The sequence below is a fragment of the Ipomoea nil genome, unplaced genomic scaffold (genome assembly GCF_001879475.1).
Source record: "Ipomoea nil cultivar Tokyo-kokei standard unplaced genomic scaffold, Asagao_1.1 scaffold1596, whole genome shotgun sequence".
Lineage (NCBI taxonomy): Eukaryota > Viridiplantae > Streptophyta > Magnoliopsida > Solanales > Convolvulaceae > Ipomoea > Ipomoea nil.
The window spans coordinates 2,029,004-2,035,022 of NW_017618024.1; the positions used below are offsets into that span (position 1 = coordinate 2,029,004).

The window sequence follows — 6,019 nt, forward strand, 5'->3', positions numbered from 1 at the left end:
TTGGGTGAGATTGTTTTTCTCTACCTTTGTACATTGGATTATGAGTTAGTGGATTAGACGCATGGGTGATCGTCCTCCAGATGTAGATACACATTGTATCGAACTGGGTAAACAAACATATGTATTGATTTACTTTCTGCCTTAGTCTTCCGCATTACGCTATATCCGCCTTTCTATCTGAATGACTGCTTAATCGAGAATCTGAGTCAGTCAGTCCATTATTCAGTTTGTTAGAAACTAAATCAATATTCAGATTAAGAGAATATGCAAAATTACATTTATTATTATTGATGTTGTTATTGTTGTTGTTGTTGTTGTTATTATTACATGGTTATTTTAGTCTTTCTATCACTTCTTCCCTTTCAATTCTCATATCTACCAAACACTTCTATTCCTGACCAAATAATAAAATTAAATTTGAATTCTATCGTAATTCCCACCTTATTCATTTCACACAGAATTACAATTCATTTTCCCTCTAATTCTTTCATTCCAACCAAATGACTAGATAAGTTACTTGAAATTCTTTCACTTAACTATTCTACACTTAGAACTTTCATGGCAAGTGCCAAGTGGCAACTAAGCCATTATGTATAAATATGTGCATGCTTGAGTTTCATATTTAAAATATTTCAAGAAAATGCATAATGGATCAAATACCATGAAGTCAAATATTGTACGTATCTATATATATATCTACTATACTAATAAGAGCCCAAGAGAGTTAGGCCTATAATTGGTAGAAAAAATGGCGGTCACAGATTTTAATCAAATGAATGGCTCAGATTGATTAAAAAATTGATCAGATTTAAATTTTACACTAAATTTCCTAAAATACCCACACACCGTTACTAATTCCGTTAAAATTTTAAGAATTGCCGTTAGTTCACCGTTAACCTACTCATTGATTTCAATAAAAAAAAAAAAAAAAAAAAAAAAAAAAAAAAAAAAAAGATCTTAGGTTCGAACCTCATCCCAATCAAAGTTGGCATAATTAGTACTCTATTTTACTCTTATTAAATTATATAAATAATAATTTAGTAGTTACAACAAAAAATAATACATATGCATTTCTTTAATTTAGAATTATGTGTCCACAATGCCTTTATTCAAAAAAAAAAATTATTCATTATCAATAAATTAAATAAGAGAATTAATTTTATTAGTTATATTGTCTTTATTTTTCTTCAATATAAAAATTCTTTATATTCAAATTTATTAATTGATTATATTCGCTACATTGTCCTTACAATGTCTTTATTCAGTGAAAAAAAATTATTAATTATCAATAAATTAATTAAAAGAAATATTTTCATTAGTTAAATTGTCTTTATTTTTCTCAAATGTAAAAATTTTTACATTCAAATTCATCAATTGATTTATTCACTACATTATCTATTATGTTTTTTGTGTACTATTTTTCTAATTAAATAACAAAGTTATAATACAAAATAATGCTATATATTTATTTACTAAGTATTTTATTAATACCATGAAAAAATTAAAAAATATATAATTAATAAAGCCAACCATATTAACTACTTTGAGAGATTTTGTGACAAAGAGAGTATTCAAATCACACAACAAATTGAAGTGAGAACTACCTCGCAATGTCTTTGTTTGACAATCAGCAGATAGCGGATTATACTAGCGAATTTGACCAGCGAATTTATTTAATTATTAACATTGGGTAGAAAAAAATGACCGCCAAATTATTAAATCAAATGAATGGTTCATATTGTTCAGGTTATAATTTTTTTCTTTTAAGATTTTCTAATTTATCCTTAATTATATGATTATCCATTTAACTTTTCCGTTAATTCACCGTTAGTCTAATTCTAATACTAAACTCTAATATAAAATTATAACTACACCATTAATCTAATTCTAATATTAAAGTATTAATAGAACTTAACCACAAATCCTAATGTCGGAATCTCCTCAAACAATATTAGTATATATTTAATATTTTATGTCCTAATTTTTATGTGTTCTCCCTTATGTCCCGTATTTGGTTTCAACTATACCTATACAATTATTTTATTGACAATTATAATCAATCTTGATTATATTATCTTGCATTTGTAAACTGAGAATTACCTATTTAACCCGCACGGGCTTAGCTCAATGGTTTAGTGGGTAGTATTTGGGAGAAGAGACCAACGTTTGAACCTCGGCGGCGGCAGTGCGAGAATTATGTCCAAAGTGGGCAGATTCCTTGTGCGTATCAGCATTTGGCCCTGTCTACTGAACCATTGAGTCACCGTGATTTACAACTTCCCACAATGCTCTGTCGGGCCGGAGTGTGGGGTGCCCTTGGGGTTGAGGACTCAACCTTTGGGAGAAGAATTACCTATTTAAATACGCAAATTCAACCTTCAATTATCTATGCATGAACAATTTCAATATAATCCTGCCTTAATATACTTTTGAAGTACTTATTTAAAAAAAAAAAAAACATTGGGCATTATCCCAATCGCGCAATGCGCGTAAAAAACTAGTACTTTATAAGAGTCAAGTCAATATTACGGAGTATTTGAAAGTATTCTTAAATATTATAAACTTGTTATGGTTGAAGTAAAGTCCACGCAAAATCACTATTGGAATGAAATAGCTTTCTTAAAATATATAATAATCATTAGTAGGTATATATATATATATATATATATATATATATATATATATATATATATATATATATATATATATCACGGCAATTAAATAAATATTTGAATTAGAATGTCAATTTAGCTCAACCTAACAGGGTCGGTGAGATGAAATCAGAGTCAAATAAATTGAATCATTTCTGATGAGATGATAGTAAATAGAGCACAAGTAGCAATACTGAACAACAAATTAGTTGGATAAGGTGGGCTACAACAAGATTTTCAACTAACCAGCCATTGGGTTTTACTGCTCACAATTAATGACATAATCAGATCAAATGCAAAAGTATCAGAGAAGAAAAAAGGGTACACTTTGGCTGTTGCATATATATATATATATATATATATATATATATATATATATATATATATATATATATATATATATATATATATGCGAGTTCAGGTGCGGCGGTGTCTTACAGTGCGGCGATCTCTTACGGTGCGTCATCACCAATAGTTCAACAAATATGCACCATCAACGTTAGGAAAATACACCACAAACAACAGAGTAAACAGTGCCCCGCATCACCAAACACACATCATTAGGTGTGAGTAAAAACACCATACACTATTCAGAAATACATCATTGGGGGTGGTGAGTTATATGGTGTATTTTTTTGAGTCTGTTGTGTATTTTGTGATGTTTTATTGCATTTCATTATGGTGTATTTTTCTTACACTGTTGGTGCATATTGTTAACACTGTTGGTGTATTCTGAAATTCCGCCGCACCGCCGCACGGGAAGACCCCGCCGCATTTGAACTTTATATATATATATATATATATATATATATATATATAAGAGAGAGAGAGAGAGAGAGAGAGAGAGAGAGAGAGAGAGAGAGAGCCAAGTGCCAACTTTTGAAAATTATGGGTAGCTAATAGGGTGAAGTAAAAATGGAGAGGGGGAACATACAAGCAAGCAACCAATATAATCCTTGTAAAATGGTGCAATCTTAATTGTCTGAGGCACTAAAATCTTTTACACATATATTACAAAGAATAATGAAACAATCCTCCATAAAATCCTCCCAATGATTGAAAGATTAGAGAATGGTCATTAAGGTGGCATCCAACATTAACTCCAAAACAATGAAACTACCAAAAAAAATTGGAAAAAGAAAAAGATAAAAAAAGAGTGGGCAAATTATTCTGTGGATCAGGCCAACTTTGCAATGTGGACTCGTGTTAAAAATACACAATTTACATAATGAATGTTCACAATTTATATACTGAATGTTCATAATTTTGTAAAAGGTAAATTGTGAACATTATTTAATATGTAAATTGTGAATATTCGATATGTAAATTGTGTATTTTGGATCCGGATCCACCTGGCTTTGCAAGGTAGACCATATACATGCTATAACAACTCTTGGGATTGGACAAATTTCTTGTCTAACAAGTGTTGCTTTTTATCTTTTTTAGATTCATTTAAGATTGTCCCATGGAGATCAGAAGAGTCCTTAAATGGAAAGTGAGATCAACAAACATTATATTTTAAATAAATAATATTTAAATGAATTATAAGTTTGTGATGACTTTCCTAATTGAGTTGGAATCTTTAATTCAAAACTTCACAAATTTTTTCCCCAAGACAGTGCCCTACACGTACAGTTACATCTCTGGATGACTGACTTTACATTTATTTAGAACTCATAATTTAGAAATCATCTCACTCTCTCTCTCTCTCTCTCTCTCTCTCTCTCTATATATATATATATATATATATATATATATATATAATGGTTGCAGTAGGTGCTAGGCGCTAGTCGGGCGCCCGGACAGTACCTAGCGCCTAGGCGGTCTAGGCGGCGCCTAGGCGGAATCTAGGCTGCGCTAGGCGGGCGCCAAAAAAACAGTGGTAGACTTGCAGTTTGACAATTTTAATGAGGTTGTTTTCAACATTTAGGGTGTGTTTGGTTCGCACATAGGAATCGGAATCGGAATCAGAATGGGTATCAAATACTTGGTAATTGTAATGGGTTTTGGTGAAAGTATTTAACATGTTTGGTAGTATGGTGGAATGAGAATGGTTACTAATAGTAGTGCTTGAGAATGAATAAGGGAATGAAACCCTTATTGTATTTGGGTATGAATTTTTCAATTTATGGGGTATTTTTTTTTTTTTTTTGAAACCTTGGAACTTTATTTCACCACCAAAAGAGGCACAAGGCCTTACAAGATACGCCATAGGCCCAAAAGTGACCTATGGCTCAATGAGGCATCAAGCCTTTTATACACAAGGACCACATGGTCTAAAACAAACAAGGACCAAAATTGGCCTAACATACACAAGAGCCAAAATGGCCTAAATGCAACAAAGGCAAAACCTAACTACAAAGGGCCAAAAGGCCTAAAGAATCAACTAGAAACCATGAGGTTCACCTAGCAAGGTGAACCTCCCTTATTCTCCCATATCACGGTCTACCCTCCTAGGTAGACCCCTTGTAACCACAAACATCTCACCAAAGCCATTCGGCTATTGGTCCTTCAGCCCAAAAAACCCCCGGCCCAACTATTCGGCCATCTCATGAGACTAGCTCAACCGGCCCAGTGGGCCCAAATATATTCCCATTCATCCAGGCCCATATTCCTAATTTCATTGACTCATTCGGCCAAGCCACATGCACCATCATTGCCTCATGGCCCAAGGCCATATAATATCTCCCATACGGCCCCAACTGCTAGACTAATTTGCATATTCTGGCCCAACTCATTTTATTTCATACGGCAAACTGAAGCCCACCGAAAAACCATGACCCTATGAGGCCCACCCAATTAGGTGGACCTCCCTTATTCCTTCATTTATTCTTTAAACCCAGTCCATTCGGCCTAATCCTACACAACCCACTCAGCCCAAAGCCTTATTTTACCTAACTACTGTCCTCATCAGATCCCCCCTCACATTTCAGGAGCTCACCAAGGTAGATGAGCCCTCCTTATGCCTCCCTACACACTTCTGCTCACCTATGAGCTTTTGACAGCTCCTTTAGTTTGTCTAAGTATAATTCTTTTGTTTTTTCCACTATCTCTTCCTTCCTTCTTTCAAACTCTTGCATTCCCAGTTCCTTTTTTAATTTTGACATGTGTGCAGCTATCTCCATCTTAGCCTCTTCCCATTCATTCTTCTTAACCACAAAGGATCTGTGGTTGTTATCCTGATTCTTAGATGACCCTGAACTTTCAAGTGATTGTGTTGGGCTTTCAGACTTATCAGGACCACTGACCTCCCTTCTCCCCTTCATTGGACTCCCCATTCCCTCAACCAAGCTTCTAAAATTTCCTTGAATGTTTCCCAATTTATCCAGAAAGACTTTATTGGCTTTTTGAACTAGATCATCCTCTCT

The 6,019-nt window shown here is 33.3% G+C and overlaps 1 long non-coding RNA gene across 1 annotated transcript; it reads right to left on the reverse strand.

Annotated features, from left to right (window-relative positions):
• Window positions 1-4,938: 4,938 nt before the first annotated feature.
• On the reverse strand, window positions 4,939-5,817 carry LOC109190960. The gene is made up of 3 exons (XR_002055837.1): window positions 5,807-5,817; window positions 5,546-5,552; window positions 4,939-4,980 (listed from the first exon to the last, which is right to left on the reverse strand). It is a non-coding gene; the product is annotated as an uncharacterized LOC109190960 (long non-coding RNA).
• Between the last annotated feature and the right edge of the window lie 202 nt (window positions 5,818-6,019).